Consider the following 24367-nt stretch of genomic DNA (forward strand, 5'->3'; position numbering starts at 1 on the left):
GAAAGATTTCAGTTACTAATATGTAATAGATAAAATACGTGGAATGACACTGCATTAACCAAAGCTGTTTTACAAATTCAAAAGAATTTAAAATGCAATTAACTATTTTTTCAGATGTCTTTCATATCTTAGGTTTCAGAGTAACAGCCGTGTTAGTCTGTATTCGTAAAAAGAAAAAAGAAAAGGAGTACTTGTGGCACCTTAGAGACTAACCAGTTTATTTGAGCATGAGCTTTCGTGAGCTACAGCTCACTTCATCGGATGCATAGCATATCGTGGAAACTGCAGAAGACATTATATACACACAGAGACCATGAAACAAAACTTCCTCCCACCCCACTGTCCTGCTGGTAACAGCTTATCTAAAGTGATCATCAAGGAGGGCCATTTCCAGCACAAATCCAGGTTTTCTCACCCTCCCCCCCCGCACAGACACACATACAAACTCACACTCCTGCTGGTAATAGCCCATCCCTCTTTGAAACCTCTCTTTATAATGCGCATGATAATCAAGGTGGGTCATTTCCAGCACTAATCCAGGTTTTCTCACCACCCCCCCCCACACACACACACCCCCCTCCAAAAACCACACACACAAACTCACTCTCCTGCTGGCAATAGCTCATCTTACAATGTGCACAGCAATAATCCAAGTTTAACCAGAACGTCTTGGGGGGGGGGGGTTGTAGGAAAAAAACAAGGGGAGATAGGCTACCTTGCATAATGACTTAGCCACTCCCAGTCTCTATTCAAGCCCAAATTAATAGTATCCAATTTGCCACACTATCAGAGGCTCGTTCACCTGCACATCCACCAATGTGATATATGCCATCATGTGCCAGCAATGCCCCTCTGCCATGTACATTGGTCAAACTGGACAGTCTCTACGTAAAAGAATAAATGGACACAAATCAGATGTTAAGAATTATAACATTCATAAACCAGTCGGAGAACACTTCAATCTCTCTGGTCACGCAATCACAGACATGAGGGTCGCTATCTTAAAGCAAAAAAACTTCAAATCCAGACTCCAGCGAGAAACTGCTGAATTGGAATTCATTTGCAAATTGGATACTATTAATTTGGGCTTGAATAGAGACTGGGAGTGGCTAAGTCATTATGCAAGGTAGCCTATCTCCCCTTGTTTTTTTCCTACAAACCCCCCCCCCCCCCAAGACGTTCTGGTTAAACTTGGATTATTGCTGTGCACATTGTAAGATGAGCTATTGCCAGCAGGAGAGTGAGTTTGTGTGTGTGGTTTTTGGAGGGGGGTGTGTGTGGGGGGGGTGGTGGTGGTGAGAAAACCTGGATTAGTGCTGGAAATGACCCACCTTGATTATCATGCGCATTATAAAGAGAGGTTTCAAAGAGGGATGGGCTATTACCAGCAGGAGAGTGAGTTTGTATGTGTGTCTGTGGGGGGGGGGAAGGGTGAGAAAACCTGGATTTGTGCTGGAAATGGCCCTCCTTGATGATCACTTTAGATAAGCTGTTACCAGCAGGACAGTGGGGTGGGAGGAAGTTTTGTTTCATGGTCTCTGTGTGTATATAATGTCTTCTGCAGTTTCCACGATATGCTATGCATCCGATGAAGTGAGCTGTAGCTCACGAAAGCTCATGCTCAAATAAACTGGCTAGTCTCTAAGGTGCCACAAGTACTCCTTTTCTTTTTTCTTTCATATCTTATACATCCAACTTATTGCTTCCCATAGCATGCTGACACAAGTTATATTTCATGATTCATTCATGAAAAGAATGAGGTTATAGTGTATGGGATTTTGGAACAGAAGATATACTAGGGTTGAAAGCAGTACCCGGATGAAAGACTTAGCTGACATCTTGAGATACTATTTCATAGTCGAGATGTAGAGGACATGAAGTAGTAGCTTGCTAAATTATGCATTAGCAAATTTAATTAGTTCCTTTACTATCCTGGCTTTAATTTTGATAGAGTTCCCCAAATAAGTACAAGAAGAGATGTTCTGTTAGTTTATAATGTGATGGAACCCCAGCGTACCACCTGGAACTATGGGATTGCTGTGCCCCCTTAACTCTCAAGCCTGGGCTGTCTCTTACAATGCTATGCTAGTAATAAGCAGCAAACCCCTCCAGGTACTGTAATCAGTCAGCCAACAACATGCAAGGAGACATCTAGCTAAATTTCATGAATGCTTTCTAAGCCACTCTTGAACTATACAGATGGAAACACCAGCAAATGCCCCAGATCTCAGTTTTGCACCCCGTCATTCACTGTTCAAGACCTCTTGAACAATGCAAGCTCATTAATTAGTTCACCACTTCATCAAAGGATAATGGATATGAATCAGCCTTCGTAATGTGAGCAGGTTCCCCAAGAACTTTTGACAAACTCACTGGTAATGATAAAACATTAAAATATGTTTATTAACTACAGAATGATAGATTTTAAGTGATATGCATAAAGTACAGAGATGGTTACATAAGAAATAAAAGTAAAATTGCAGTCCAGATTCTAAACTTTATTAGACTAAGCAAGATTTGAATCAAGCAGTTTTTCCACATCCCACTAGATATTGTAAGCAGTTCAGATTTCTTAATACTCAGGCTGAGTTCCCTGCTCAGCGTGGAACCAAAGTCTTTTCTTCCAAATGTTCTTGTTGCCTTCAGAGTAGGTGGGGAAGGAGAGAGGCCAGAGGAGAGAGGCTACCTCATGACAGTATTGTCCCCTATTTATATTCCTTTCCATGTGCATGGAAAATCACTGGCCAAGATGGAGTGCAGGGTCACATGTCTTACATGTCCTTAACTCTGTGGCTCAGCAGAGCATGTAAACAATCTCCATTATGTGGAGCTCAAGCAACTATCTCTTGTTCAATTCAAAGGCTGGTGATGGTCACTTAATGGCTGTCTGGGTGTGGATCACATCCTTTGTTGCCACTGGAGAGCAGTTGTGGGCATCTCCCAGACTCACAACATATTTCAATAACAACCAAATAGCAAAATTTCATAACTCCATATAGAATGATGATATTTTGACAGAACAATGAGTTTCAGCAGATCATGATCTTTCATATGATACCTCACAAGGCATGCTTTGAAAAAAATATCACAACCGAATACAAATGATGAATATGGGGATTCATGGCATCATTTTGAGATACAGTATCACATACACTCATACCAGATAGTTATGATGTCTGTCTATTTGTTGACATCCTAATATTGATGTCTTGTTGTGATGAGATCCCACCTGGGGTACAACCTGGGACTGGGATGCAGCCTGGGACTGTGCCCCCTGAACTCTCCCCAGCCTGAGCAGTCTCTCACAATGCCTTGCTAGTGACCAGCAGCAAACCCTCCAGGAGCCCCACACCCAGCTATATTTCATGAATGCTCCCAGAGCCACTCATGAATCACACAGTGAAAGGCACCAGCCAAATCCTCCCAGTTCCCAGCACTGTACCCCAGGAATATACCATCTTGCATTGCTCAAGATGGGCAGTGCAAATTTATTAATTGGTTCATCACTTCAGCAATGGAAAGTGGACGTACACCAGCCTTTGTCAACCTGAGCAGATTTGCCCCACACTTCATACAAACTCACTGGTAAAGATAAATTACAGCAATTTATTGACCACGAAGGGTAGATTTTAAGTGATATTAAGTGATAGGCAAAAATTCAGAGTGGTTACCAAAATAAAATAAAATATAAGCATGCAGTCTAAACTCTCAATCCTATTAGACTGGGCAAAATCTAGATTAAGCAGTTTTTCTCACCCCACTGGATATTGCAGTCCTTAATATACAGGTTTGTTCCTTAAGTCTGGGCTAATCTCTTCTGTTGGAGACTTGTCTTCTTCTCAGTGTCTTAGTTGCTTGCAGAGAAGGTGGGGGCAGGAGAAGGGCCCAGTATGTGTCCATTCTGTCTGTTTTATATCATCAGTCAATGTGCTTGGGGAGCACAAGTCCAGGCATGTCTGGGGGGCATTGCTGAGTCTCTCCAAGCAAGGTTGAGCAATTGTTCTGGTGTGGCCTCATGAAGGTGAATCACTGCATTGTAGTTCTCTTGCTGGACAATGGCTGTTGATGAGTTGTTTGACACCCCACCTGGGCCTTGGTTACTTTCCTTACTGTTGCCTCTGGGGAGCTAATATCTGGCTGATTCCCCAATTTAGAGCATATTTTAGTCACCACCATACAACACAATTCTCATAACTTCTTATGCATTAATGATACACATATATAGATAGAGAAATGACTTTCAGCAGATCAGAACTTTTCCCCTGATACATATAAAACACGCCTTGTAAGGTAAGATCACGATTACATGAAAATGAGGAATATGGGGGTTACAATATGCTCCCCCAGGATATAGAATGTCACACTTGTTCACTTGTAATCATTTAAGATTCCATGATCTTTTTTTCAGGAAGAAGAAGTCTGGGGTTCTTGCAAGAGTTAAATTTTAGGTAGATAATAATGTTAGTCCTACTTGAATTGCCCTTGGCGTTTCAAGTGGAGATGGTATTCTTTACAACCTGTCTAAAATATTTTTAGTGCTGCAATGCCAGATTACTTCCCCTCTTTTATTAAAAGTTTTTTTTTCTACACTCAGACTCTGCTTGCAAGAGAAGAAGTATTGCCTCTTAGAGGCGCTCAGGTGGTGGTAGTAATGGTATATATAGATACGTAATTGTCATATATATAAACAATTACATACCACCCCCTGAGTGCCTCTAAGAGGCAAAACTTCTTCTCTCGCAAGCAGAGTCTGAGTGTAGAAAAAAAAACTTTTAATAAAAGAAGGGAAGTAACCCAGCATCAATTTGGGAAAACACCACAAACAGGGTTCATAAACATAAACCATGAACAAAAGACCCACCCCCAAGTAAGTTGGGCAGTGTCCTTTTCTGTCAGCTTCTTAAGTCCAGCAACCAAAAGTCCCTTTAATGTGCCCGTCCCTTCTCTGCACCCCACTCACAGTTGTTGTGCTTGGTGAGTGAAGTCCCAGAGGTCAGAGGTGCATCTGCAGAGTTAACCACCCGCCCTGGGTGGAGCTGAGGTAAGAAGACACTTTACTTGCTCTGCTCCCTGGGCACTTGCTCACCGCTCCTTTTCGCCAGCCATCCTGCCAGATGATCAGCACAACACTCCTCTTCACCAGCTGCCACATCGCCATGCTTCCCTGCCAGACACTCACCAATCCTCTGGGATGTCTTCAGATCCCACCATTTAACACAGCTCTCAGTGATTTCAACTGTTAGTGGAGGAACCTTACTCTGCACACTGGGCAGTGTCTTGCATCAGAGACACTGTCCCAAAGCAGGTCTAACACTTAGACATAGGTACCATTGATTTCAGCTCTTCAGTGTATAAGAAGACTGTCAATTGAGTCTAAATTAACTGCATTATTACAGTGGAGAGAAAATGGGTCAAATGATGTCTGGGGCCCTCAGGTACAGCCCATCCCACCAGGTACAAGTACCTGTCTCCTCCTTCTCTCCACTCCTTGGTCTTTGGAACCCATGTCCTCTGATTAGCGAGTGCCATCTAGTTGAGAGGGAGTCCATCAATCAGGGCATGCTAAGTACAGTTCTGCTGCTCTTGATTCACAGAACAAGGATAACAATGCTGTATTACTCCTTTCCCAATAACATGGAGACGGGGGAATCCAATGCCAGCCAAAAATTATCATTTGGGCAAGCAATTTCATCATGCTGAGCACCTAGGCAGTGTGGGTGTGCCCATGCAAATGAGATCAGCTCCTGAAATCCTCTTCAACAGCTCATCACTAGATGTCAGGGGAGAACTCATTTAGACTCTGCTTACACAAATAATAAACAATAAGACTAATGACATTTTGTATCCTCCTTTGTCTGATACTCACATCTGGGTGTTTGCAAATTCAGTTATATGAAGCATTTTCAGATGGGCACGTACCTGCATCCAATCAGTGTTCAACCATCAGCTAGTGCCATATACAGGGCTCAGTGTATTCCTGTGTTCTTGGTTCAGGCTCCTGTTTTCAAAATGGCATTCTTAAAACTTGCCTGTTCATTTTTGCTCAACTTGAACAACAGAATATATCCTATCTTGAACTAACATTATGTGAAGCACATTTACATTTTTGATGGAAGGGTTATGAGTTAATGCAAAACAGTTCAGTGAGGGGTTATACAAAACAATGTTATCCAAAAATACAATATAGCTTATTACAAAGAGGCCTACAGGAAATGTTTTAAATGCATCAGTATAACTATAGAATGAATTCCTTTCAACATGATATGCTTTCTTCTTTATTTTTTCTTAGAGTTTTAGAAATGCATTCTGGAAAAGCATGGAGACAACACAAAATACTCCAACTATTATAGATATTTTCTTTGATCAAAAAACAAACAAACATGGCTTAGTAACACTAGCAAAAGATGTGTCACCATGACCAAATCTGAATAGAAACTACTTGCATATACAAGCATCAGTCTATTTCAAAAAGTAAAATTGGTCATGTAAAGATATAGCAAGAAAGTTGACTACCCTCCATGAACTTATCTAGTTTTTTGGGGGGTTTTAACCCTGTTATAGTCTTGGCCTTCACAACATCCTCTGGCAAAGAGTTTCACAGGTTGACTGTGTGTTGTGTGAAGAAATACTTCCTTTTGTTTGTTTTAGACCCCGTCATTATATATGCTGTGACAAAGCTCTTACCTTGTCTAAGTGGGTCCCCGTGCTTCCAGGCAGATTTATTCTAGCCTCAGAGACTGTGACCCTCCACATAGCCCTTCTCTCTCTAGAGGCAAGGGTCACAGCCTACTGAATCATTTTCATCATAAGCCAGCAAGGGAGTGGGAAGAAGCAACCCTCTCTCGCATAGTCTCTGTCATCTCACAGTCTCTGTGATTAATTGTGGAGAGTGGGGGAGAGGGGAGAGAGCCCGGGCCCACCCTCTACTCCAGGCTCCAGCCCAGGGACCCTAATAGTAGTAGCTATTGGTAGCTGACTTTTTGAAACAGGATGAGTACAATTCCCTGGGCTACTTCCCCACAGCGGTCCCCACTTCCTCAATATCTACTTCACCCTTACCCAGGGCCTTCTTCCTTGCGCCTGATAGGGTTTGTACTGCCCAGTTTCTCGAGCAGCACAGCTTCCTCCTACAGCTTCTGACACACACACCTCACTGACGAACTGGGAGGCTTTTAACTAGTTCCAGACACCCCTTGGTTGGCTTCAGGTGTCCAAATCAACCTAGCTATCTCCACTGCTTTCTAGAAGGATCTTAATTGGCTCCAGGTGTCTTGATTAAGCTGGAGCAGCTGCCATTTTGTTACCATGGTACCAAGGATTTGTTTAGCCTGGGGCTAACATACCTGTTCCTCATTACTTTCCTATAGACATCTGGCCTTGCCCCGTTACAATGTATAGTTGGGATGATATTTTCCAACGTGCATTACTTTGCATTTATCAACATTGAGTTTCATCTGCCCTTTTGTTGCCCAGTCCCTCAGTTTTTTGTGAAATCCATTTGTAACTCTTTTCAGTCTGCTTTTGATTTAACTATCTTGAGTAGTTTTGTATCACCTGCAAATTTTCCCACTTCAATGTTTACCCCTTTTTCCAGATTGTTTATTAATATGTTGAACAGCACTGGTCCCAGTACAGACCCCTGGGGGACACCACTATTTACCTCTCTCCATTCTGAAAACTGACCATTTATTCCAATCCTTTGTTTCATACCTTTTAGCCAGTTACTGATCCATTAGAGGGCCTTCCCTCTTATGCTATGACAGCTTACTTTGCTTAAGAGCCTTTGGTGAGGGACATTGTCAAAGGCTTTCTGAAAATCTAAGTACACTATATCCACTGGATCACCCCTGTCCATATGCTTGTTGACCCCCTCAAAGAATTCTATTAAATTGGTGGGTAGTTCCATTCACTTTAATCGGGCTACTTGCAGTGCTCAGAAACTTGCAGCGTCTAGCACAAGCTATTCAAGATATCAAGCTGGTTGTATGAGAGCCATAAATCAGATGTATCATATTTATATTTGTATCACATTTACCTAAAGAATGCCAGGAAAATGTCATGGTGTGAATAGAACTCAGAATTACTAAGTGGAATTCCCTCACACATGATGTTAGTTGGCTGTCCCATCTGACTTGCTCCTAGAGGGTCTGTATTTCTAAGAGCTCATGGTGTTTGAATCTTTGTTTCTGAGCTTCACCATGCAGATAGATGAATCTATGGATATTCTGGAGTTCTGGTGTGAGGAAAATGGGTACTGTTTTCTGGGGCTTACATGATGTGACACTGCACCATAGAGGGTTAAGCAACTAGCAGGTTAAATGATCCAAATTCAACCTTTAAAAAAACATATTAGGGAAATCCTGCAGTGGAAAACAGGGCCATTTCTGGTTATCAAAGCAAAGTTAGATAGACCAAAGTATTTGAAATGCAAGTTTGTATATTGTCAAAGATGTAGAAGTAAATACTCATTTTATTTGTCTGTGTTTACCTATATCTCTTAGAAGCTTCTCAATGTGATCTCATTAGCTGGCAGATGATACAATTCTCTTCTGGTCTGTTACTATGGCCTATTGATTCAGAGATCAAAAGGGAGTATTAACAGTTAGATGAAACTTGGGTGTAATACTATCATTGTGTATATTTTCTTTGAAATGTGTAGTAAACTGGAGTAACAAGTAAGTCTGTGAGCAGCTCGAATGGATAACTTTATGCTAATCAATGCAACTAATTGCCTGTGTATACATAGGAAATAGACATATTTCTTCAAAAGCCACAATATATATTACCTGTTCTTCACCCAAGGACTGCCTGCTGTGTTATCTGTATCAAGAAACTATAGTAGCCTGCCAAAGATCTATAAAAGAACTCTAGAGCCTGACCCATCATCTAAGCGCTGCTTAAGCTTGGTCAGGGGAAGCTTAAGTCACAAGACTGAGGTCTCCAGCTCCAGTCTGGGTTACCTTACTATTTCTCATGGAAGAATTTAAACAGACTCTGCACATGGACTGCCTATTGGACTATATCCTACGGAATTGATTATGGGATAACTTTCTACAAATCAGCAACTCACCATCTCTGCTATAAAACTACTTAAGAACTTTATTCATATCTGTATGTATAATGATCTTTCAACAACAATACTCTCTTTCTCTCTCTTTTCTTTTTTAATAAATCATAGTTGGCTGTAAGCATGCATTTGGGTAAGATCTGAAATATTCATTTGACCTGGTGGGGAATGTGCCCAACGCCTTAGGATTGGTAGAATTTTATATACGGTGAGCAAGATTTTAAGTAATCCTCCCTATATTTGCCTTGGATGTTTGGGTGGAAGTCTAGGGCTGGATTGCTTTAAGGGAGCTATGTTTTTGACTTCTGGGTAACCAGTAAGTGATTGTGGAAGTTGTTCTTTGGCTGCCTTAATGAATCTAATTATTAGAATAACCACCAGCTTTGGGAATTATCTGCTCCATTCTTTGAAGTTTGCCCTGATTCAGCAAGCTAAGTGTGGCTCTCTCCAGGCCTCATGGTCACACATGAATTCAAAGTTCTTAAAGCCAAAGGGACCATTCTCATCATCTAGCCTGACAAGCTGCTTAAATACCACTTTAGGATTTTACCCATTAATTCCTGCATCAAGCCCAGTAATTTGCAGTTAAACTAGGACATATTCTTTAGAAAAACAAAAGGAGGACTTGTGGCACCTTAGAGACTAACAAATTTATTTGAGCATAAGCTTTCGTGAACTACAGCTCACTTCATCGGATGCATTCAGTGGAAAATACAGTGGGGAGATACAGATACAGACTAACATGGCTGCTACTCTGAAACCTTTAGAAAAACAGTAAATCTTGATTTCTTATGCCAAGTACAGGAACAAGGAGTATATGGTGGTAAAGTTGGTTTTAAAACACTTTTGTGATCTCTGTGTTCTGGGGCAGCCATGGCCCTACTTGGCACTCAGTGTAAGTTATATCAGCCTCTGCCAAATCCCAGGATTCAAGAGACTTTGAACCATGGGATGACTGAAATGGAAATCCAGGTGCCAATTTTGTGATTTAAGACCATTGCTAGGGTGGAATCTCTTTTCCTGGCTGATATTTCAGTTTAGTGGTGTTTTCTGCCCCTCATAATATAGTGCAATAGTGCCTGATTCCTACATTCTTACATCTTGTGTGGTTATTTGTACCTGGGCAAAATGGATGTAGAATGTTACCAAGTCAGGATAGTAACATTTACCTATTTTGCACTTGCTTTTCAGAGGTCTGAGAGATGAAAATGAAAATACATGATGAAAGAAAGTGGAGAAGGGTCTGTGGTTCATATCCATGTAGCAAAATGAATTGACTACCTTAATACCACAAAGCAAACCAATTAGTTACAATTTAATTAAGCCAATTCTCAAATTCCTGCTCCTTCTGGTCCATACAGTGTCTCAATCTGGGGCTAAGTGATACACCCGGGCATATGGTAGACTACAGGGGAACCTGAGGAAGGACAGGCAAAGGAGAAGCCACAGAATGAACATTTCTCAATTCTGCTACTGAAGAATCAGCAATAAAGTGGCAGCAGAGAGTTTCCGAGGTTATGGGGGTCTCCTCAAGAATTTAATAGACAAATATAGATATTTTCTAAAGGTTTTGAGCCTGTTTTATAGACTTGTTTAGATAAACATATCTGTGCAACAGAATTCTAGATGATTCAAGATACTACAAGTAAAGACATCCTCTGTTAAATTTTATTGATTATTGGAGTAACTGCTATAGAATCTTATTCAATTTCTATAGCTCCCTACTGATTTCATCCCTATTAAATGCTAAAAGATGTTTTCATAAGGAGAGAATTGTGATCTCTTCCATCCTAATAAAATATGTGTTGCGTGGGAGAGTGGGTTTACCATGATGGTCCCTCAAGGATTTGGGAAGGGGGAAAAGATAGTCAATCACTACTTGAAGAGTCAAAATGTTGACAAATTAAAAAAAATTCTATTATTTACATCATTCTGTCAATAAATCAGAATGTTTTCTATAGTGCTACTTTCTTAGTGCAAGTATAGTCCATCAGCATTATAGTGTGCTTAATTTGTTTAAACTGTTTTTTAATAAAGTGCATGTAGCAAGTTTTCCAATGCTGTAAGCTTATGTTTGTGTTGCTAAGAGGAAATCGGGCATAGGGGCACCAGTTTAATAATACTGCGTAGGGCCCCATAAATCCAAAGGATGGCCTAATGTTTCAGTAGGACTTTTGGTGTATCCAGAACTCCAAACATATGTAACAGGCTGAAAACCCCTGCAACAGAACCTGTCAGTTTCATTTTTAGTTAAAATATTACTATTACTTTTTATATACATCAATTTTAGGAATATATCAAACTAACTCAAAATGTTTTTGCTGTCAAAATGCTTACACCTGGTTCCATTGCAGCTGATTCTCTAGAAAATGTTAGCCGCCAGTACATTCAACATTGTAACTAGTTGGATTCCATTTTTTAGTTTATTTCATTACTGAGGTATAATAGATAGTCTTATGTTAAGGAATTACAAAACACAGCTACATTGTAATTAGAAAATTAGAAACACATTTCCCCACTTTTTTTCAGTAGATGGCAGCAAATATTCACTGATCTTTGCAGCTGCTCTGATAATACATATTGAACAAAATACACATGCCACATTTGTCTTGTTTTATGCAGATACTTTTGGAAAAGCAAAGTGAAATATAGTAATACAAGAATATTTATAAGATTTTTCTTTAAAAAATCATATTGTAAGAAGGTACAATACCACCCAGTAGGGTTAATTTGCATTCACATTTACTTTAATGAGCTTTCATGTGATGATTAAAAGTTGGCAATGTCTCTGGATTTTACTGAGACAAATATCTTTCATTGCATTGATATATTCACTGCTCTGATGTGTGCTGAGAGGCATTGTGCTCACTCCTCAGAGTGCAGGGGATTGGTGTGGAATGCTGATAAACTGCATCCACCGGGCGAAGAAAGATTGGGCAACACAGGTAACACAAATGCCAATTTTCAAAACACAGGGTGAGAGTCTTCATATTTTAAACTATAAACCAGGACCCCACTGTGCTAGGTGCTGCACAAACACAAAACAAAAAGATGTGCCCTGCCCCAAAGAGCTTACTTCTTAAGTCTACTCAGTGAAGAATCATCCTATTTATGAATAAACTGGCTGTATGATGTTTTAAGTGTGAACCCTAACATTATTTTCACAGACAACAAGAGTCGATCTTTTCTTCAAAGAGCATCTTATATTCTAGAGCATGCTTGTGTAACAAAGGGTAGATTCTAAGGCAAATTCCACAGCTGCAGACTCCTGGCATACACAGAGGTCTGGTTAATGGCTGGCATCTGTGTTGGATGAGTAACCTGGCTCATTTCTATAGTTTTCCTATGTGATTGAACAGTGTTGAAAACTTTGTGCAGGTGGTTAGGCAAGGGCATGTGTTCTTTGCATTGTATAATATTTGTAGCAGAATGTCACTAAGGGAAACAAGGATTTAAAGGCAGTTCTTCCCTCAGTGTAACTTGAATATTTCTCTTCACTGGCATAGCATTTCTATAACTTAAATTGGGTCACTTCTACCAAATAAATCCAGCCCCCTTGCTGCTAAGACTAGGAGTTGCTGACAGAACTGTTGCTACAAAATGACTTTGAAAGTAACACGCTGAATGCTGCTGCTGCAATAGGTTTGAGCATACTGACATAGGAAACAATAGGATTTTTTTCACTCTGTCATGCCCTTTTGTCACTTGCAGCTCTTCTTCTTATGTTTTTACCTCTGTCATATCTTTTTAACTGTATTTTCTGGTCCAATCTAGGCAAAAAATATCAGTCTCAAAGGTAATTGCATTTGCTTCAAAATCTGGAAAAGCTTCCTTAAAACAAAAACTACATGGGCGTTTGGCGGTTGGACTAGATGACCTCCTGAGGTCCCTTCCAACCCTGATATTCTATGATACATCTGCAGCTTAAATTGTTGGGGATTCTTCACCAATAACTCAGATTTACATTCAAAAATGAAGTAAAAGTCCTCTTGGTCCAGGAATAACTGGGTGAAATTCTATGGTATTTGTTATGCAGGCAGACAGACTAGTTGATTGTAATGAGCCCTTCTAGCTTTAAAATTTATGGGTGAAATCCTATCCCCCATTGAAGTCAACAGCAAAATCCCCACTGACCTCAGCGGGACCAGGATTTTCCCCTTATACTCTTTATTTGTTTTAACATTTTGGCATATTATCTTTCTTACTATAAATGAAGGCTTGGAATATGATTGTAATCTGGTAAGAGTAATGATTTCAATAGGGTCTGCATCCATAGAATAGATCATGCATGTGCTCCACTTATTCCTTATATTTTCTGCTTTAAGCCAACCATTCTTATCAGTTTAAGTGTCATTGTAGCTTTATCTGCCATCCTTCAATGTATTAATGCTTCAGTGACCTGAGCTTTTGCTTTTAAATTAAAAATACCCAGAACAGTACCCCTCGCCACTGCATTACATTGGGGATAAATAAATAAACAAAAGCACACATTCTTCTAGTGCTTCCTGCTTCCTTAGGCTGTGAGGTCCCATATGTTGAGAGCCTCACTGGATAGAACTGCCCATGCTACAACTACACAAACTAAAATCCCTCAAAAATGAATTATATTGGGAGAATCATAGAATCATAGAATCATAGAATATCAGGGTTGGAAGGGACCCCAGAAGGTCATCTAGTCCAACCCCCTGCTCGAAGCAGGACCAATTCCCAGTTAAATCATCCCAGCCAGGGCTTTGTCAAGCCTGACCTTAAAAACCTCTAAGGAAGGAGATTCTACCACCTCCCTAGGTAACGCATTCCAGTGTTTCACCACCCTCTTAGTGAAAAAGTTTTTCCTAATATCCAATCTAAACCTCCCCCATTGCAACTTGAGACCATTACTCCTCGTTCTGTCATCTGCTACCATTGAGAACAGTCTAGAGCCATCCTCTTTGGAACCCCCTTTCAGGTAGTTGAAAGCAGCTATCAAATCCCCCCTCATTCTTCTCTTCTGCAGACTAAACAATCCCAGCTCCCTCAGCCTCTCTTCATAAGTCATGTGCTCTAGACCCCTAATCATTTTTGTTGCCCTTCGCTGGACTCTCTCCAATTTATCCACATCCTTCTTGTAGTGTGGGGCCCAAAACTGGACACAGTACTCCAGATGAGGCCTCACCAGTGTCGAATAGAGGGGAACGATCACATCCCTCGATCTGCTCGCTATGCCCCTACTTATACATCCCAAAATGCCATTGGCCTTCTTGGCAACAAGGGCACACTGTTGACTCATATCCAGCTTCTCGTCCACTGTCACCCCTAGGTCCTTTTCCGCAGAACTGCTGCCTAGCCATTCGGTCCCTAGTCTGTAGCGGTGCATTGGATTCTTCCATCCTAAGTGCAGGACCCTGCATGAATCATTATATTCTCATGTGTTAAATCCACACAAAAATGGACTGGCTTGTATCTGATCTAAAAGAAAGCACCACCAGCAATATAATATCTTCCTAATACTATTCTGGAGTATTGGTTCATTACTCATTCAGAGGAAAAAGTGACAAATCAATACTACTTTCTCAGACACTAATTGGTAAATTCAGCCCTGTCATAAGGGATTAGATCTCTGTTGGCTGAAATTGAGTGATGACCATTTATTAATTTAGCTCCTACAGTCAGAGATTGTGGACCACGTACTCAAAGCCAAAATGAGCTAGCTACAGTTAACATTTGTGGTGAATTTGACTGGTGGTAAGATTTTTAAGACCGCCTACAGGCCAAATTTTGTAAGGGTATGTAGATACCTAACTACTATTGAAATCAATGGGAGTTAGGCACCAAAATACTTTAAAAAATCTGGTGCTAAGTGACTTAAGAGCCTACGTTCCACTTTCAAAAGTTACATACCACTTAGGACATCCATCTAATTGAAAATTAATAGGATTTAGGTGCCTAAGAGACAGATTTTCAAAGATATTTAGGAACCTAGCAGGTTTAGGCATCTAACACATTGATTTAAATGGGAGTTAGTCATCTATGGATTTTTAAAATCTCACAGGGCACCTATCTGCATACTAGTCTCTGAGGGCCAGATTCTCAAAGCTCCTTAGGTGCATAAATCACTTTTTAAAATGTTGTAAGTTGTTTAGGGACTTTTGAAAAGGTTACACTATGAATCTTGCTAACAGTCCTCAAATTTGAACATTAGGGTTGCAGGTAGAATGTCTTCAGTGAGGGCCAGCTACACTTTGGAATTGGCTTCTCTCATTCATCTAACAGAAGCCAAATTTGTTGGCTTTCAGAGCAGTTGTATGACTCGCTAAGGCATTTGCCTGGAGGATTGCTTAAGTGTCTTTTTCTCTGGGAAAGTTTTCTTTTAATTGATAATTTTGGTGTCAATTTCACTGTGCTTTGGCTTGTTTCCTTTAGAAATTAATATCCATGCATCCAAAGTCTGTAATAGGCATCTCTATCAGAGGACAAACTGCTAAGAAATAGGGCAGACACACACCAAAACTGGTGGTTATTCTTCCATAAGATATACCAAACCAGCAACAAATGTAAATTTCTGTCTCAACACACTGGCTAACAAGAAGTCAGAAATGTAGCCACCTTAGGTAGCCCAGTTCTTGTTTCAACATCCAGACACTAGACTTCATAATGAGTGGATATTTAAAACCTGTTTAATCAACCATAGGGTTCTTCTGATCCCAAAGGACCAATCACATACCCAGGTCAGTATATAACTCAGATCTTACCCAGTAATCATGCTGTTGCCAATCCTTTAGTATCTAATATCTAAAGGTTTATTTTTTTAAAAGAAAGAAACAGGTAAGAGTTAAAATTGGTTAAATGAATCAAATACATACAATAATTGCAAAGTTCTTGGATCAGGTTTGAAGCAGTAATGGCATGAACTGATGGCTTGTTAAGTTTCTGGTTGCTTCCAAATGATTGGAAGGTTCTCAGTCCCTTAGTTAGAATGCTCCCATTAGTATAAGTCCATCGTCCAGAGGTTAGAGCAGGAAAGAGGCAAAATGGAGATGTTTCTAGGATGATATGGTCTGCTCTTAGTACACTCAGCAGAAAAGTACAGTCACAAGATGGAGTCCAGTGTCACATGAGCTGGTCACATACCCTTGCATGCTTTAATGAGTTATAGCAGGGGTCACTATTCATATTCTGGCTGGAACACCAGCAGGAAAGTCCAGCAGGTGGGGATAAGCTTCTTTCGTGGCACGTTGTGTTCACTGATGGGCCATCAACTCGAACAGGCCATTCACAATGTTCTGGCTAGACTGGATATAAACTACCTTGTGAGTGTTGCCAAAGTAGCAAACATATTTGAAATACAGGTACATAGTTAATATTCATAACTTCAGATACTAAAATGATACAGGCATACAAATAAGATAATCACATTCAGCATTTTCCGTTGACACCTTACATGTCATACTTTGTATAAGGATTGTTGCAAGTATATAACAGTGGTAGCAACAATGATCTACATGGTCATATTTTAATCATATAATGCCATAACATGTAATTCAATAAAGTAATGAATATCATAAAACGGAGTTTCCTCAGAGGTCCTTTTCTTTCTTCTATTATCTAAGACCAAACAACTATTATACACCACAAAAGAAGATTTTAGCAAAACACCCATTAGTCTTACTATACAGCAATACTTTCAAATTGATGTATGTTTGGGGTTCTCTGAGACCTCTTCCACTTGGTTCCCCCAAGAACTCATTTAACTCCAGTCTCATCACTCGGGTTCTTTTATTTGGCATACAGCAAAGCTACACTGAGTTGAACAGACTCAAGCATGGGGATGGATATAAGGCACACTACACATGCAATGTTACACAAGAAACCTGAACACTAAAAATCATGGAGTGAACAGACACTGCATTTATGGTTTATTACAACAACCTAAAACTCACTAACCCCCTCTTTTTGTCCTTTGACTGCAGAGGTACTAACGGACCACTCTACTTTGAATGGTCACTTACAATATGTGCTAAATACTTATGGTAAACAATCTGTTCTCCCTTGCATTTTGCTGTGACCTGGCAGTACCTTTCCCAGACCTGAGAAAGGGTTCTGTGTGGCTCAAAACCTTTCCTCTATCACCAACAGAATTTGGGTCCATAAAACATATTACCTCACCCAACCTGCCTCCTAGCATTTCTGGAATTGTGGATGGTAGGTGTCTCTGTCTGAAATCATTTAGAGCTATATTCTCTATAATCAACAAATCTTAATGTCCCAATGTTTTATGTACACATACCACAAATGAAACATACTGGGAATACAACAGTTATATATTTTTCCAGTAAGGGATGTTGCATATAGTTTTAAACTTCTAAAGAGAAGAGTGCAGGAATGGAGTTATGAGCTCTTTGGAATGGGGGTAATATCTGCTAGTTTTCTGTGTCCATCCTCAAGCTTGGTACAATCCCTATGTCTGATTTGTGCCCAGCAGCGGTGCACATTTTCCAGATCTTTCCCTTCACTATGATTCAATTCATTATGAGGGACTGAATCCAGGATCATCACTACCAAAAGCACAAGCATCTACCAGCTGAGCTAAAGAAATAACCCTATTAGCCAGAAGCAGTACTAAGTGGATCTTCTGTGAGACAGCCACTAGAAGGGGACATAATACTCTTCGGGGAGCATATAACACACTTGCTATGAGATTCCCCTGATTGTGGGAATCTCAAATCCATAGGAGTTAAAATTCCTACAGAGGGCACCATTTTTAGCAATACCTCCACTACAGCTCATCAGTGGAAATTGAAATCAGGATCTGCAACATCAGAAATACAGACCGCTAACACTTGACCCAAGGGAATTGCTTCCTAAGCAGTGTTAGGCTTTTACCCTCTGTGGAACAGCTAATGGAGGGCGACATGACAGAAGCTGTGTTTTACCTTACAGTCATTTACTCTGAGCCAGAATCAGTTTTATGACGTTCTCTCCAAGCAGATCCTTTACCTTAATTTAAATTACATTAACTATTGTTTACTCTTTAAGAATAGAAAGACATCATGAAGCTTTTGATGAGGTTACATTAATAATATATGCCATGGAGTTTTGACAACATTGCAGTGCAAAAGCATGTTTAATTTAATTGAATGCAAACACAATAATAAGACACTGAAAGCAGAAATTTGACAAGTGAAAAAAAAATCCATAGAGGGAATATGGGAAAGGAGAGAAGAAATGAATATAGAGTAAACAATCCAATTTGAAAGAGAGCAAGAGGTTTCATGAGAGTAGTGAAAAGCTAGATAGCAATGTGATATAATATTTAAAGTAGTTAAAAATAGACATGTCTTTCTATCTTTGATATGCTTCATGTATTCCAAAACACTGTATGATTGTGGTGCTATAAACAGTAAATATTGATAATAATTTTGTACTTCATGTGTAATATTGAGAACCTTTCTATTAAAATAGCAGAGAGATTCTGTTTCTGAAGAAAAATCTATCACAATAAAGCCTCTTTGGTGTATGTTTAAACTTTTCAAGCTATTTAGATAGACCATGTAAATAACTGAATACAAACTGTAAGAGCCCTCGTAAATATTTTCTTTAACATTTGGAACCTATAGGTTAAGTGAGTGAAATCCACATTATGGCATGGTTGAGAGAATCCTTCTGAAGAAAGGTGCGGACTTATTTTTGAAAGTCACTCAAAATGAGGATTAATGTACCTTCCTCCATTTACTGTTATAAAGGGTATAATAGGTCTGCATTAGAGGGTTGGAATTTGCTGTGTTCATTTAATTGTTTAACCAGAACACTGCTATGTGTTTTAACATTTTCTAGACACCCTGCTTGGTAGTTTAGAAATTTTCATTCTCCTGCTTTCAGTGTCTTATTATTGTGTTTGCATTCAATTAAATTAAACATGCTTTTGCACTGTAATGTTTTCAAATGAACAAATGTTTATTTTACTGCAATAATTGTGGAAATTCAACTGAAACTAATTATTCTTCTAAAAATAATTTGAAGAGTTTAAGACAAATTGTTTTCTAAGTTTCTTTCTGGCTTATGACCTAATATTTACAAGGTTGAATTGAGTTTTTAATCTTAATGTGAACACCCTGTATACCTTGGTGCAGAATAACTTGCAAGACTGGGGCTTTAGAGCTAGGCCCTATGATATAATCTTGTCCTCCATAGGAGGAAGGGATTACTCCAGGATATCATAGGGCAATTTTTTATTGTTAGTACAGCTGGTCAATTTTATTTTTTCAATTTTTGACAACAAAAATTTCAATGGAAAAAAAGAGGGAGAAAATGACAACATCTCTCAAATCACCCCTCCCCTCTTTTTTTAAAAAAAACCCAACAGCTGTAGTTATTAGCCCCACTTTTTTCTCCAGATAGCTCCCTTTTAGCAAGGCCAGTGCAACAGGAGAGTAATTTACCTTTTAACTGAGCTAGGGCAGTATTGATAGCACATAGCAATGTCACCTTTGGATGACCACAGAGAAGCCAGGTCAAAAGTCTTAGCAAGATAGATCCTTCAAACTCAACCATAATAGGTCTGTCTTTCTGTGGATTGGGCTTGAGTTTGGATTTATGTAGTTTTAAATATTTATTTTACCTTGCATTTCAAGTTTTAGGGAAGGATATCTGTATATGTTGGGAAAAGAAGCATTTTCCAAAATTGGTGTTGCTAATACCTATATTAATAAAGCTTATATTCATTAGCCTACTAGGTGTCAATGCTGGGAATATTTAAAGCATCTGGTGTTTTACGGCCACCTTAGGGCTGTGATTGTGGTTTTTCTTGTGGGGGGTAGGGATTGTACGTGTATATAATTCAAAAGTCATTTATGACCTGGATGTCAGTCCTATTTAGGGATACCAAACCTTTTTGGTCTGAGGCTACTTAATCATTCACTTGTCATCCCTGTAAGGGGCAGGGTGTAGTGCAAAACCAGAACAAACAACAATTTCCCTCAAACAAACAATTGCTGTTGTTTTAAAAAAAACAGAAGTAATCAGAAGTCTTTGTAATATTTTAAATACTGATAATGACATAGGGGAAGTGATATGTAAATTTCTGGTGTTCTATACCACATGAAAATGGAGATGGTTAAACAAAAATCAGTTATTTGAAGTTTGAAGGCAGTTCTTCAAAAAAATCAGTTTGAGTCAAACTGGCTCTGAAATCTTTCTGACTTTTTGGTGAATTTAAAATGTCCATTTTGAATCTGTTCTAAAGCAGTGATTTGAACCTGGATTTTCCATATCCCAGCTTGAGCACCCTAGTCACTGGGCTAACGGCTATAACAGAGGGCTGGGAAGGGGCATGACAGCATCATTACCTCCTCCTCCTGTAGCCTTTTTTGTGAGTGGCCAAAAGTATTCGTGTCAAATTCACAAATAGTTTCAGGTCGACGGAAACTGCGCTTTTTGTCAAATAGACTATTCATCCCCAAAATTTCACCCAGCTCTATGTGAAAGGTAAATTCTTTAAAAAGTATGATAAAAGAACAATGTAAACTCAACGTCTGTCTACTGTACAATTCAAGTTGAATTACACTAGTAATAACCTCAATGCTATTTAGTGTTTTGATTAAAAAAGAAGAAAGTATTTTCCAAGTTCTTCCATTTGAGCTGAAAAATATGGTCTTTTGCACTGAGGACATGTTTAATTAAACAAAATGCTTACCCTTAGTCTCTTTCCTCTCCTAATTACTTTGTCCTACAAAATCCCATGTTTAATGAACTGTAAAAAACTGATGGGAGACATAATTGCTAACAACTCTCTACGTGTTCAGCATGGACTCAAACAAAAGGTAAAAGAAAAGGTCTGCCCATCTGTCTTCTATTCTTTATGGTAAAATCTTACAGCATTCATAAATCTAGACAATTTTATTGACAATTATAATAAAACAATGGGTAAAAGGGATTGATTGAATACAAACAGCTTGATTCACAAGAAGTCCACACCATTTAGTAATAACCAACCAATGATTTTTTTAGTGAGATACTGTGCTTATAAGCACAGGTAGTGTGGAGTTATTCTTATTTTATATAATAATTGTGGAATTGTTTTACAGGGAATTATTCTTAATTGTTTAATACATTATTTGTTTAGCACTAATAATGTCTTTGGAGCTGTACACTAAGACAGATCCTGTCCCCTAAAGTTTAATTGGGCATGCACTTATGTTATCTTGTAGCAAGTAAATCCAGACACATAGACTCATAGAAATTCAGCCCTGGAAGGGACCTTGAGAGGTCATCTAATCCAGCCCTCTGCACTGAAGCAGGACCATGTATATCTTTACCATTCATCTCCAGTGTTTAAGTTGTTCTTAAAAACCTCCAATGACAGGGATCCCACTGTGACACTCTTTACCTCATGGGACACCCTGCATCCCCAGGTTCATCCTTATAATATGGTTGTGTGATATCCAGTGCAAAGTTTGTCATGTCAGGTGTCTTCAAAAGGCTCATGATGCACTGAGCATTGTTGTTATAGGTTGTAATTTCATGTATATAGTTATAAGGCTGAAAATGTGTCCTCATGGCTTAAAACAAACCCAGGCAAAATTCTCCAGGAACAGAGGGGCAGTTCACACCTCATCAGGGCATACATGGGACAAACCCAGCCCAGCCTCACAGGAACAAAGGACATTGGCCTAGGCAGCACCAAAGGATCTGCTGGACTCTTGAGTGAGTCACCCCCCCTTCCCTTCCCTTGGTCAGTTTGGGACTACAATGAGGTAATACTCACCTGACCCTGAAGGGGGGGCAGCAAAGCCAAAAGGGAAGAAAGAACATGATAAAAGGGAGAGATGTTTGCCATGCTCTTCCTCTCTCTTCCACCTCCATCTACAGATATCACCAAGTGACTGAAGCACTGATCAAAGGGGAGAGCCTGGTTGAAGGGCAACCAGCCAGCCTGTGGTGAGAAGCATCTAAGTTTGTAAGGGCATTGAATGTGTTAAGATCAGCTTAGAATGCATTTTGCTTTTATTTCATTTGACCAAATCTGACATAAAATCTATCTTTTGTAGTTAATACATTTGTTTGTTTATTCCACCTGAAGCAGTGTATTTGGTTTGAAGCATGTCAGAAACTCCCTGTGGGATAACAAGCCTAGTACATATCAATTTATTTGTTAAACTGACGAACTCATATAAGCTTGTAGTGTCCAGCAGGCATAACTGGACACTGCAAGACAGAGGTTTGTAGGGTTGTTTCTGGGACTGGAGATATTGGCTAGTGTCAATTGGTTGCACAATCCAAGCAGCGGCTGGCCAAAAGTGCCCACTCACATAGCTGGAAACAGTTTACATGCTGGAGGCTGTGCGTGAATAGCCTGGGAGCGGGGGTTCTCACAGCGGAGCAGGGTAAGGCTAGCTCCAAGAGTCGAGGATTGGAGTGACCTAGATCACTGGTCCAAATAACACAAGGGAAACATCACACCCACAACCTCCCTTGGTAATCTATTCTACTATTACTTATCTTTGGAGTTAGAAAGTCTTTCCTAATATCTAACCTAAATTTCCCTTGCTGCAGAGCAGTTTAAGCTGATTACTTCCTGGCCTATCTTTAGTGGACAGGAATAGGTCCAACATTATTGTACTAATAGAGCCTAAGCAGACTGTAAAATACTCTAACGCCTTTCATACTTACTATTGACTGTTTCCATCTGCAGTGCTCGTGTGGCCTTAAAATGATAGCCTATTATGCCACTCATCTGAGGGGGTCAAGAGGCTATTCTCAGTCTCAAAATAGCATGTAGTCTACAAACCTCATCATTTCTTCTTTGAGGTGGTTTCTGCATATTCCCTCTTCAGAACCTTCTGGAAAACACTGATTGCATAGGCTGCACAAGTGCTATCTGATGGTAATGAATGGTCAGGGCTGAGGTTATAAATGGGCCATGGAGTCTTGATCACCTTAATAAGCTACCAGAATTATAACTTTTTTTTCTCCAAATCTTTGGCAGAGTTCAAAATCTGAACCAACATGTGAAAATTGCAGCTCATCCCAGTTCTAATTAGTGACGTTTATAAATATGTGTGAACGATTGCATTTGAATGATGATTTCAGTACTATGTTGGTAAAGCATGTAGTTAGAGGTAAGGGATTGTGTGATTGAAAAAAAGAGAAAACATATTTTCTCTCTACTACGTTCAGCTGTAAGTAAAAATTTGTACTAAAAGAAGTAACACCAGAGGGAGTGAAGGGTGTGTCTTGCAAAAACAGTCATGCTGTGTTCTTTTATTATTAACATTTGAACTCCATAACAATTTCAGCAACTTTGGGTTTGTTTGCAACTGTAATCACAGGGTGTGATTCTCCTAATAAAATCTCATTACACATACATATACTGTATAAATACTATGGATGGGAATTTCCAAAGGGATCTAAATGAAAATGTGTTCCTAATTCACTTAGGGTAAGTCTACATTGTGTTTTAAAAATTCACGGCAGCGCGTCTCAGAGCCGGGTCTACAGTCTCAGACTTGTGCTACAGTGATAAAAACAGATGTGTATATGTTCAGACTCAGTCTGGAGCATGGCTCTGAAGCCCACCCTCAGAACCTGAGCGCCAGCCCAAAAGATTATAACAAGGCTCAAAAAAAGAACTGGATAGATCCATCAATGGCTGTTAGCCAGGATAGGCAGGGATGCAAAACCATTCTCTGAAGTGTCCCTTGTCTCTATTTGCCAGAAGTTGGGAACTGGCAATGAGGGGTGGACCACTTCATAGCATCATAGAACATTAGGGTTGGAAAAGACCTCTGGAAGTCATCAAATTGGGAAACCTGGCAAAAATGACTCTATCCTGCACACAGTTTTGGTTTGGATTAATTTCTTTTCTCGGGGTTTGGGTTTGGGGTTTTTTTTGGTACCTCTCCCTCTCAGCTCTCACTCCCCTCCCCCCACAAAAAGTGTTGCCAAAAAAAAAAATCCCAACCAGCTCTACAAAGAACTTCTTCAAGTGAAATTCTGGTGGTCAAAGGAAGTTTATTTAATTTAGAGATCTAAAGGAATTTAAAAAATAATCATGCGGGTCCTTGTAATTCACAGTAACATTTTCTAAAATGTTATTAGTGCTGGCTGACTAGATAATTAATTGCAGTTGTAATTAGATAATTTAATCTACACTTTGGCTATATCTCTGTCTGTTTGTGTTCTCAACACCATGTTTGGATTGGACAAATAAAGTTACTCTGTTAACATTGTACATAGCAACACTGGACAATACCATCTTCTTTAACGTTCTCTGTAGTAAGTTCCAGGGGTTGGATGGTTCTCTTCTGTCTGGCCCTTCAAAAT

The sequence above is a fragment of the Natator depressus genome, chromosome 1 (genome assembly GCF_965152275.1).
Source record: "Natator depressus isolate rNatDep1 chromosome 1, rNatDep2.hap1, whole genome shotgun sequence".
Classification (NCBI taxonomy): Eukaryota; Metazoa; Chordata; order Testudines; family Cheloniidae; genus Natator; species Natator depressus.